We start from the raw sequence: 11,998 nt of genomic DNA, 5'->3' as shown, positions 1-11,998 counted from the left end.
CGGCCACCGCTATGTTGTGTGCAGTCCAAGCAGTACGGGCTCATGGAGGTGCCGGTCTTAAAAGTTGCCAAGCCTCGTCACCGGCCCGACGAAAAGAGTGACCTGCGACCACGCCAAGGTCCCAGGCTCTCCTTACGGCGGTCAGGAGAGTCGATGAGAACGGTTGGCTGGCAATCTCCAGCGGCCCCAGGCTGCCATCCTGACGTCACAGTGGCCATCGAGCCGAAAGCCTGGCACAGTCCACGGAGGTCCCGCTTATCACTTCCCTTGCCCGTAAGCCACACATCACCCAAAACAAAGGGCGAAACAGTAGATATGAGCATATACTACAGCACACAAGTACAGACCTGACCAGTTATGTAACGGCCTTGTGTTGTCGAGAATTTGCGCACGCTTGACAAGCACCCCTGGTGGAGCCTGGGAATTACCTTACCATGTTTCCCACATCCAGTGGAGCAGCCAGTTTGGGAAATTCCACCTCTCCCAGGAACCCCGGCACGCCGGCTTGGCCCTCCAGTCTTACCTCACTTGGGACAGCTGTAAGTTCCCAACAAGACCAGTCACAATGGCTGTTGCTACTCTGGTGTATCATCACTGTTCTGCCGGCACGTGTTCCGAGTTCATATTTCCGCGAAGCTAGATAAACACCATAAAATAGGTAACTAGCTGGAACGTACCGACAGAGCTGGGTCCGCCCAAGGATCTCAAATTATAATTCAAAATGATGTAGTCAATATGTGCATGAAGTTTGGAATTCCACCCACATATGTACTGATGCTACTTCATATATCTACTCATTAAGTTTATTGTATGCTACTAAGTCTCTGTAATTGTATAAGATTTGTATACTTCATTCCCATACCATCATTAAAAATTTCTTACGAAACACCATCTTACAATCAGTCCTCGTGCTCGCACTATACTTCACATTAATTAAAAACTCGTGTAGCCAGGCAAACCTCTACTTTAGGAAAGGAAATGCTAAGGTCTAGGCTATCGCATTAAGCTTGAAAGAGGGTTCTCGGCATGTCCCAAAGGAGATCATCCTTTTTTTGAACTTCCCAGGGTGTATATACACACCGTCATTGGTGTCATTGCTTGAGAGGCCCCCTATTGGAGCATTCTCCGAATTTGGTGCGTAACCTATGCACATTATCTCCCAAGGGTTACTGCGACTCTCGAGATGGACTCGAGACATAGTTCAACTAACTGGAACCGGAAAAAAAGGCTATCCTATGGGAAAAGCAGACAGAGGGACCTTTATGGAACCTTTTTCCTACATAAGAGATCGTATGTTGAAATCTCCAATAAGAATTGTATAATGAGGATGCACTTAAGACTGTCTGAAAACAATGGATCACTGAGAAGAATAGTACCTACCTTCCAAGGTCAGGGCAGAACGGCACCTCAACTTTATTTTCATTTGGCTAAAATTGGCCTAAATTAAAAAGGACTTATAAACCAGAATTTTGGCACGACAAGTACATAGAGTAGCCTACAATGGAACATTGTCTGTAGAAAGTAAATCTGACCTATCAAATAGGGACACTAGTTAGAACTTAGTGAGACGCCCGCGTTTAGCTAGTCTAGGGTATGCACATCAAAACAAGATGATGAGAGTTGTCGAATTATGGTAATCAAAGTGTGTGAATCTAAAGTGCTGCTTAACTAGTATAGTGTGGACGTTTTTACCCAAAGTAGGCGACACATAATTCGCCAGGCGTTCACTACCTCTCTGGGACTGTGGATGAGAACTCCCGGGTAGTTGGTATCCATCCTGGGCGATCCTGGCTCCAACCATCTGGATGCAGGTGATCGAACTGGCTTTCGGTCACGACGTTAAAGTAACTTTCGGATTCCTCCTTCCAACATTCGAACAGCTCTTGAATGAGACGGGCGGGAACTTCCCTGCCGCGAGCGTTCCGCGACTTGAACACCTTCTGGAACCACACAGACCTGCGCTTACGGCGGGGGTCTCCCCGGTGCGCGCCAACAGCCGCGACCCAGACCACTTTCTCAAAGTTGGGCTCATTGTTGAAAGAGCCTACAGCTGCTATCTTGACTATTTATTTTGCATTTCGCTCCAAAACTGCATTTGAGAGAGAATTATTTTAGGCTCTCACAAATTAATTTGTGGATGTCATCGAATAAATATATATACTTGGGAAATAAATTAATAAAAACATGTAAAGAAATTCTCCAGTCAAACTGTTATTATGATTGTAATTCCCACATTTGTTTTACTGGATATGTGTGTGCAACAAAAAATAAACATTCACATTTTGCTACTTTCTGTCAAGTAAACTACGCATACGATATTTGATGCATAGCTCTATAAATCGAACGTAATGCTTCCACACATGAACGCACCGCAACTGCCTCTGCAACGTCAGATGCTGTCAGGCAACACAGCGCGTTCCATTGGAATAATGAGTGGACTTCTGCTGTGTTCGAAACGCAATTAACCAACCTGGTGTCGTGTTCGAAGCGTAATACGAATAGTCAAATCTGACGTTAATTTGACAAATATGATCCTCTTAGCCAAAGACAAAAGGTTGGATCCGTCTACCCCATGTACCACTACATCCATTGTTACTGTGCACAGGCGGAACAAATTGGCCCTATCTGTGGCGTTAGTCTATAGTTCTTCTATGCCACATTCAAATCAACTGGGAACTCGAAATTTTTTTTTTTTTTTAAACTCTACTGGTAAAATCGTTTTAATGGTCATACAACTCGGAATTCCCAAGTCGGGAACTCTGGGCCTTTTCAAGACCTCCAACTTTTCGACATGAAGGTCACTGACGTCATGATTTTGACCTACGTTTTTCCTCGCGATTCAAATCATGTTAGGCTACATGTTTTTGGACAAATGATCCAGAAGAGGAGAAGGGCTCCGTTAGACCGTAGGGATTAACTCGATCACGAAATAAATGTTCCAGTCAGTGCTCGCTTTTTGCGAATTCCCAGTTGTTTTTGAACGCAGCATTATAACTAGCGTGCAGTAGAAAAATGCGATCAAACGCGGAGAACGGAAACTTAGCAAATAATATTCGGATATCTTTTAAACCAGCATCATTTTTATATTTGTGACGGGCCGTTGAAGAATATATAGGTTGTTTTGCAGATTGATACCTGTAACAGTAAGTGGGAACTGTTTGAATGACAGCTGCTTGTCGTTTTGTGTACGGGATGTGTTGTTTTTGATTTTAAATTACTTATGGTGGAACTGCTGGTAAAAAATCTGCAAATAAAATATCCTTGGAATAGATTCTGTTCACAATCGTGTAAATGTCTGTGAATATGTGAGCTGATTAGAGATACATTACGTATTAAACGTATGTAGGCGAAGGGAATGTCAGTGAACTTAAATGACATCGAAAACATCATCCATGTACTGACATTTGGGTGCTTATTCCAGTATTCATGATTATTGCACGATGCAGTGCCATTGCGTGTCCGTTTTGTTGGAGGATTGCTGCTAATAACTGGCATTGTAATTGACAGACCGCAACAAGTTATACAGTTGTCCACCCTATCCCGTTAATTGCAAGTTGATTGCAAACAGGCTTTGTTTGACTGCAGCTGGCTTCTGATTGCACACCTTGATTTTTAAGTCACCATTTCTTACTGGTGTAAGTGGAGCGATTATTGGACTAATGTCACTGTGACTTTAGTTCCATCTATATAGAAACTGGTCTCTATTTCGAGTATGGAGTATTAGCTAAGAAGGTGCAATAGGCTAGCATATGTAGCAGTGATTCTAGCTTGACTACACTCCAAGCGATGGCGAAGGAAGTAGTTCTAGACCAGTGATACTGTAGACGGTCCAGGTGTGGACTCAAATTCTTGTGCATCTGTGGAAACAGGCAGCTCGCTGATAGTTTCTCTTTGTGAGAGATCTATGTAAACATAACTGGTACCATAGAACTGAATTAACAGCTGGCAATATGCAAGCCTTTAGTTCTGGTTAATCAGAAATTAGCCTGACAGTCAGAAGTTGTCTATGAACCAGACGGACGAGGGGATGCAGCGAGGATGCCAGGAGGGGAGTGCTGGGCAGGATATTTGAGTTACTTTCATATGTCTCTTTTCTTCTCCCCAGCAGGTGAAGGTACTGGTTAGGTTTTCAACATGATTATGGAGAGGACACAATAATAGCTACTTAACACTATTGAGATGCTCAATGAAATTCCCAACGGCTGTGGCATCTGTCTTCTGCCCTGTCGTTCAGGTACACATGGCAGTGGCAGGTAAAAAATGACTTTGCAGTTCTCACACCGGGCAGGAAATGGCCTCTCTCGGGCTTAAGGAACATGAGAAGACGCGCAACCTGGCCAGGTAGGTGCCTCGACAAGTGAATGATGATAACCATTCATCTTTTGGATCAAATATCTTGATCGCGACCTATTTAGGTTAAAGCCTGTAAGGATCTTTAACAAACGATTGTCCAGGGCAAGGTTAGTTGTTGAATGCGCCTTTGGGATTCTGGCAGCCCGGTGGAGAATGTATTGGAGAGTGCTTGGTCTCAGCCCCTCAAATGTCGATGCCTGCGTGAAGGCCACATGTGTTCTCTATAACTACCTGCGGAGGTCATTCCAGGAGCCGCTCCGGATGGAGATGGGCACGCCAAATGGTCACCTACCTGATGTCACCAGGGCAGGTGCCAACAACGCCCCCAGACAGGCACTCCAGGTGAGGGAGAAGCTGACCACCTACTTCTCATCGCCAGCAGGTGAAGTCCTATGGCAGTATGCCGTGAAGTGAAACTGCTCTTTTAAGAGCCCCCTAACACAAAGGTTATTTTAAGAACCATCCACCGTTGTCCATAAAATTGCATGTTACATTGGTGTCGGAATGCAATCATGGTTACATTGTGACACCGTGGAGCCGGCGCGAGATATTTGTCGGAAAACATACCTCAATGCAGGGATGGCATATGCCACTATACTCCAAATTTGATGGTGTCTTAATGTAACCATGATTGCGTTCCGACCCCAGTGCAGCTCAGTGTAAACAAGCATAACGGTAGAGTTGGTATCTTCTGGCAAGGCCAGTGGTTTCTATCTGTGGTGAAGTTTTCCATAAATCAATGCTTATGACAAATCCAGCTCTAGAGCCAGCCATAGATCAAGCTGGCTAATCTTTGGAATATGGTGTAGTAAAAGAAAACAAGCAACAACAGATAACTAGCTAGATAAGGTTAGCCAGATAACTAGCTAGATAAGGTTAGCAAGATACCTAACTAGATAAGGTTAATGCTAGCTCGCTACAGTGATAGCTGTCAGTGCCCTACTTGATGTTTATCAACTCCATGTGGAAATTCCCACACCCAATTTGTGAATATGTATAMGTAGCAGTGGAGGCTGCTGAGGGGAGGATGGCTCATAATAAAGGCTGGAACAGAGCAAATGGAATGGCATCAAACCATGTGCTTGATGTATTTGATACCATTCCACTAATTCCGCTCCAGTCAATACCACGAGCCCGCCTATACCAATTAAGATCCACAAACCTGTGAAGTAACCTTCATCATTCTTCCRAAGTCATAAAAAGTCAGTCATAAACCATAACCTTAAATTAAGACCAAAAAGCGAATTTTTGTTTGGATACATTTTGACGATATAGCCYATTTTTACTTTATGCTTGTGGTAACCTCATTCTTCGGAGGTGGAACCTAAACGTGCATTTCCTCTCTAGTACAGGAAACTACATCGAAATAGTGGCGGCAACTTACTCTGGTCATGGCTAGAAGGGATCCCGATTTTGCCTAATTAAAGATGCACTATGCAGAAATCGCTAATTTCCTGGTTGCTAAAATTCTAATAGTTCGCTTAATTTCAATTTATGTGACATAACAAGCATCGAGACTGTAGAGAATCATTGTACCATCTAAACCACTGTGAAATATACTTTCAATAAACCCCAAATATTGTATTTTCAGCTGTTTGAAGCTGGTGTCCAAAACTGAAAGTAAAAGATGCAAAAACGAAACGTAAGACTGGGAAGCAAAGAAATAGTGCACATAGAACATATCTACTGCTTCTTAGACTTGCTTTCAACGAGAATTACAGATTTATAACTCACATGTCTATGTGAATTTAGTCGGGTTGCTCAAAAAGTTACATATTGCAGATTTGAAGTCAAAAGTTGAAATGTTTTGCATTTTAGCAAACCTAACCATTTTCACAAGCCTAATTATTCTAACCTGCTACATGAATTATTTTAACCTGCTCCGTAAATTCTCCTAACACTTCGAACACACCGACTGCGTCATTGCATCACTGCTGCATAACATTTTGCACCTTCTTCACCACACTGTCTGTGTGGGTGGACCATTTCAGTTTGTCCGTGATGTGTACGCCGAGGAACTTAAATGTGGATGGGGGGTGCTCCCTCTGTGTTTGCTGAAGTCCACGATCATCCCTTTGTTTGTTGACGTTGAGTGGGAGGTTGTTTTCCTGACACTACACTCCGAGTGCCCTCACCTATAACTACACTGTTTGTTTTCGGCCATATTCTCAGTCACCTTGCCATGGTTGAATGCGGTGGTTCGTCCTTTCAGTTTTGCGCAAATGCTGCCATCTATCCACGGTTTCTGGTTAGGTAGGTTTTAATAGTCACAGTGCGTACAACATCTCCTATACACTTCCTGATAACTCAGCCACCGTATCATGTATTCGTCAATGTTATTCTGCATTGTTCAGGACCCCGGAGATATGTGCTGCTCTCAGCGATGCCAAGCAGGTCTGAGCCACGGCAAGAGGTCTCGAGCCATCGGGCAGGACATGCTGTCCTGCCAGGTAGGACTGGAACTGTTGAAGTGATAGGCGACCCACCCTGAGTTCCAGCACATTGTTTGTTGATCACTCCATGGGGGGCTCCAGCGCCGCTGCCCGCCATGCCTCTGAACATTGCACCTCAACCCGTCAGAGGCGTCAGCGCACACCAGCTCTCTGCGGTGGACTCTGATCAGGCTCACCCCCTTTAACAGGGAGTGGGATATCCACCCGATAGGGTCCTCAAACATGCACTCACCACCAACAGTTGACGGTTTCTGTTGTTTGGGTCCGATCGTGGGAGTTGAACCATCGCTGGAGTGGCCTTCACCACACTGTCTGTGTGGGTGGACCATTTCAGTTTGTCCGTGATGTGTACCCGAGGAACTTAAATGTGGATGGGGGGTGCTCCTCTGCTGTTTTTTTGCTTTTTGAAGTCCACGACCAATACCTCCCTTTGTTTTGTTGACGTTGAGTATGAGGTTATTTTCCTGACACCACACTCCGAGTGCCCTCACCTCCTCCCTATAGACTGTCTCGTCGTTGTTGGGGATCAAGCCTACTACTGTTGTGTTGTCTGCAAACTTGATAATTGAGTTGGAGGCGTGCATGGCCACGCAGTCRTGGGTGAACAGGGAGTACAGGAGGGGGCTGAGCATGCACGCTTGTAGGGCCCCAGTGTTGAGCATCAGTTAAGTGGAGATGTTGTTTCCTACCTTCACCACCTGGGGGCGGCCCGTCAGGAAGTCCAGGACCCAGTTGCACAGGGCGGGGTTCAGACCCAAGGCCTCGAGTTTAATGATGAGCTTGGAGGGTACATAGGTATTCCTCTTGTCCAGATGGGATGGGGCAGTGTGCAGTTAAATGGCGATTGCATCATCTGTGGATCTATTGGGGCGGTAAGCAAATTGAAGTGGGTCTAGGATGTCAGGTAAGGTAGAGGTGATATGATCCTTGACTAGTTTCTCAAAGCACTTCATGATGACAGAAGTGAGTGCAACGGGGCGATAGTCATTTAGTTCAGCTACTTTTGCTTTTTTGGGGTACATGAACAATGGTGGCCATCTTGAAGCATGTGGGGGCAGCAGACTGGAATAGGGAGAGATTGAATATGTCCGTAAACTTACCAGCCAGCTGGTCTGTGCATATTCTGAGGACGCGGTTAGGGGTGCCGTCTGGGCTGGCAGCCTTGCGAGGGTTAACGCTTAAATGTCTTACTCACATCGGCCACAGAGAAAGAGAGCCCACAGTCCTTGGTAGCGGGCTGCGTCGGTGGCACTGTGTTATCCTCAAAGCGTACGAAGAAGGCGTTTAGCTTGTCCGGCAGCAAGACTTCAGTGTCCGCGAAGTGACTAGTTTTCCTTTGGTAGTCCACGATTGTCTGTAGACCCTGACACATACATCTCGTGTCTGAGCCGTTGAATTTCGACTCCACTTTGTCTCTATAATGACATTTTGCCTGTTTGATTGCCTTACGGAGGGAATAACTACACTGTTTGTTTTCGGCCATATTCTCAGTCACCTTGCCATGGTTGAATGCGGTGGTTCGTCCTTTCAGTTTTGCGCAAATGCTGCCATTCTATCCACGGTTTCTGGTTAGGGTAATTTTAATAGTCACGTGCGTACAACATCTCCTATACACTTCCTGATAAACTCAGCCACCGTATCAATGTATTCGTCAATGTTATTCTGCATTGTTCAGGACCCCGGAGATAATGTGCTGCTCTCAGCGATGCCAAGCAGGTCTGAGCCCACGGCAAGAGGTCTCGACCATCGGAGCAGGACATGCTGTCCTGCCAGGTAGGACTGAACTGTTGAAGTGATAGGCGACCCACCCTGAGTTCCAGCACATTGTGTTGTGATCACTCCATGGGGGGCTCCAGGGCCCGGCTGCCCGCCATGCCTCTGAACATTGCACCTCAACCCGTCAGAGGCGTCAGCGCACACCAGCTCTCTGCGTGGACTATGATCAGGCTCACCCCCTTTAACAGGGAGTGGGATATCCACACCGATAGGTCCTCAAACATGCACTCACCACAACAGTTGACGGTTTCTGTTGTTTTGGGTGCCGATCGTGGGAGTTGAACCATCGCTGGAGTGGCCTGCGGGAGAATGCCCTGGGGCTGAGTACTTTGGCACTCTAACACCGACATGGCTCATCCGAGCCAGAAACGGTTGAGGTAGGATAGGATTTTGTTACCTACCTTAGGGAGACGTGCCCTCATGAGAGTTGAGTTATGGACATCCAAGTTTGCTCACCTTCTGTGAGAGGGTCTCCTCGTTTAGGGTGAGGCCCAGAACTCGAATGTGGTTCAAGGGGTCCTGTGACCTTTGTGGCCTGTGTCCCTGATTGGCAGACTGCTCTTAAACTGCTCCTAAATGCAAGTAAAACTAAATGCATGCTCTTCAACTGATCGCTGCCTGCACCTGCCTGCCCGTCCAGCATCACTACTCTGGACAGTTCTGACTTGAATATGTGGACAACTATAAATACCTAGGTGTCTGGCTAGACTGTAAACTCTCCTTCCAGACTCACATTAAGCATCTCCAATCCAAAATTAAATCTAGAATCGGCTTCCTATTTCGCAACAAAACATCCTTCACTCATGTTGCCAAACATACCCTCATAAAACTGACCATCCTACCAATCCACGACTTTGGCGATGTCATTTACAAAATAGCCTCCAACACTCTTCAACAAATTGAAGCAGTCTATCACAGTGCCATCCGTTTTGTCACCAGTTAGCCCCCTAGTTCACCTACCCACCACTGCGACCTGTACGCTCTCGTCTCATTTGTTCCAAAGTATTCACACACATAATAGAGAGAACCATGTGATCGTATACAAATGTAAGCAAGGTTTGAAATTATTATGTTTTAGTCAGACATTATTGTGAGACAGACGAGAAGCAAGTACAGGGAGTGAACATTAATGAATAACGGACATGAAAAGAAACAAGGACAGCATCTGGACAGGGTGAACAAATCAACATTAACGCTTACATGGGATCAAACTGAGGAATAGACAGATATAGAAGAGGCAATCAACAAAGTGACGGAGTCCAGGTGAGTCCAATGAAGCGCTGATGCACGTAATGATAGTGACAGGTGTGCGTAATGATGGGTCGTCTGGGACAGTTACCCCCCCCCCCTCCCCCTCTAGGGGCATCACTTGGGCGAGCCTGATGGGCCGGCTGAGGCGTGGGAGCTCGACGAGCCGGCTGAGGCATGGGATGGGAGCATGATGAGCCAACCGAGGCAAAAAAAACTATTGAGCCAGCTAAGGCCTGGAAGCCTGACGAGCCAGCTGAGGCACCCCCGGTTCCTTCGGCAGCGGCACCTGGACCCAACGTCACCAACCGCCCAAAAAAAGAAAACTCCCTGATGCTTCCAATATTGGTGTCTGCATTCTGTGAGGACAGACGCTGGCATACAAGAAGCAAGTACAGGGAGTGAACATTTTAATGAATAACGGACATTAAACGAAACACGGACTGCGTCTGGACAGGGGGAACAAAACAATATTAATGCTGACACGGGGATCAAACTGAGGATAAGACAGATTTAGAGGAGGCAATCAACAAAGTGAAGGAGTCCAGGTGAGTCCAATGGAGAGCTGGTGCGCGTAATTATGGTAACAGGTGTGCGTAATGATGGCCCACCTGGTGCCCTCGAGCACCAGAGAGGGGGAGCGGGAGCAGGCGTGACAATTATATCTGTTTGGGCTTCTTGTAGTCAATTTGTTGTCTACAATTATTTGTAATTATGTCTTGGCCCCCCGACCATCCGCTCAATAAAAAATTGTCCCGCAGCTGAATCTATATATAACAAAAATATAAACTGAACATGCAACAATTTCAACGATTTTACTGAGTTACAATTCATATAAGGAAATCAGTCAATTTAAATAAATAAATTTGGCCCAAATCTATGGATTTCACATGACTAGGCAGGGGCGCAGCCTTTGGGTGGTTTAAGTGTCAAGTTTATGGGCATGTTGCAGCAGTGTGTATGAGGGAGATGCCTAGATATGAGAAGTGTGCAGGAGGGCATGAAACAAAAATGTGTTATATTGGTGGCGAAAGTTATGTGTGCTAGTTGTGGCGGTGCCSATGGGGCTGGAGATTGGAGGTGTCCGGTGAGAGAAAGGCAGACCGAGGTTGCCGGATTAGAGTAGTATAGAAAGTGTTGTATGCTGAAGCAGTGAAGAGAGTGGCAGAGGAAGGTGGGTACAGGGTGAGGGATCCTGAGAGGACTCCTGTGAGTAGGCAGAGACCAAGAAAGAGTGATGGGATGAATATGTGCTTCTGTAAGGTAGGCTTTTTAGCATTTATAGCCATGGTTGTCAATTGATCTGCAGAAATGGATCGAAAGTAACAGAAAATAGAGCTTGTAGTGGCAGAGAAGTACTTGGGATTGCAAGGATTTACAGCAGAACAGCTGCAGGAGGTGTTGAATGATAGTGTTATGTCCTCTCAGACCGTTGGTTAAATGGCGAAATGTGGTGTTAGTTTTTTTTTAGAGAGGGCTAATAGTTCTTAATTTTGAATTATTGTTTCAAATAATTTAATGTAGGTAGGCTGTGAATGGCCTCACACACCAGTATAGTAGGTGGCGATGTATGCACCTAAACTGATCTCAATACATTTTTATGTTCCCAAAACTAGAATATGTTACAAAGACAGTGCACTTAAATTAAATAAAGTCTTTATATAAAGACTTGATGCTTTGCCAAAGTTTCCTAGAAGGAGTGCAAGGTCGAATTGAATTTCTGCACACCCGCAATTCACAGATGAGGCGGTCCCTAACGGAAATATGCAAATAAAACATATGCACAAAACATACATTTAATTATTCAAATAATTGTAGCTGAGGCCGATTTGTTTTCCATCACTCACAGCTGAAGATATTAACATTTTATATTCATACAATGTCTGCAATGTTTTTGAATGACGTGTTGATGTCGCCGCTGCTCCCTGTGTGCTTGTGCGCATGTGATGTTGGTCCATATAAACCAGATGTAACCCGGATATAGACGGTCCGTGAATCGGCATATGTGAATGTTAGTAGATTACCTCGAAAACAATGGTCAGACATCTTRGACGCAGTCTCCAGTTTTTATTATACCTCAGTGATGTCGACTGCATATTTCTTTACCTACCTATTGTTCACCTAATACCTTTTTTGCACTATTGGTTAGAGCCTGTAAGTAAGCATTT

Source organism: Salvelinus sp. IW2-2015, linkage group LG13 (assembly GCF_002910315.2).
Source record: "Salvelinus sp. IW2-2015 linkage group LG13, ASM291031v2, whole genome shotgun sequence".
In the NCBI taxonomy this organism is placed as follows: Eukaryota; Metazoa; Chordata; class Actinopteri; order Salmoniformes; family Salmonidae; genus Salvelinus; species Salvelinus sp. IW2-2015.
The sequence above is the reverse complement of the archived record's forward strand: the minus strand, read 5'-3'. Positions refer to the sequence as shown.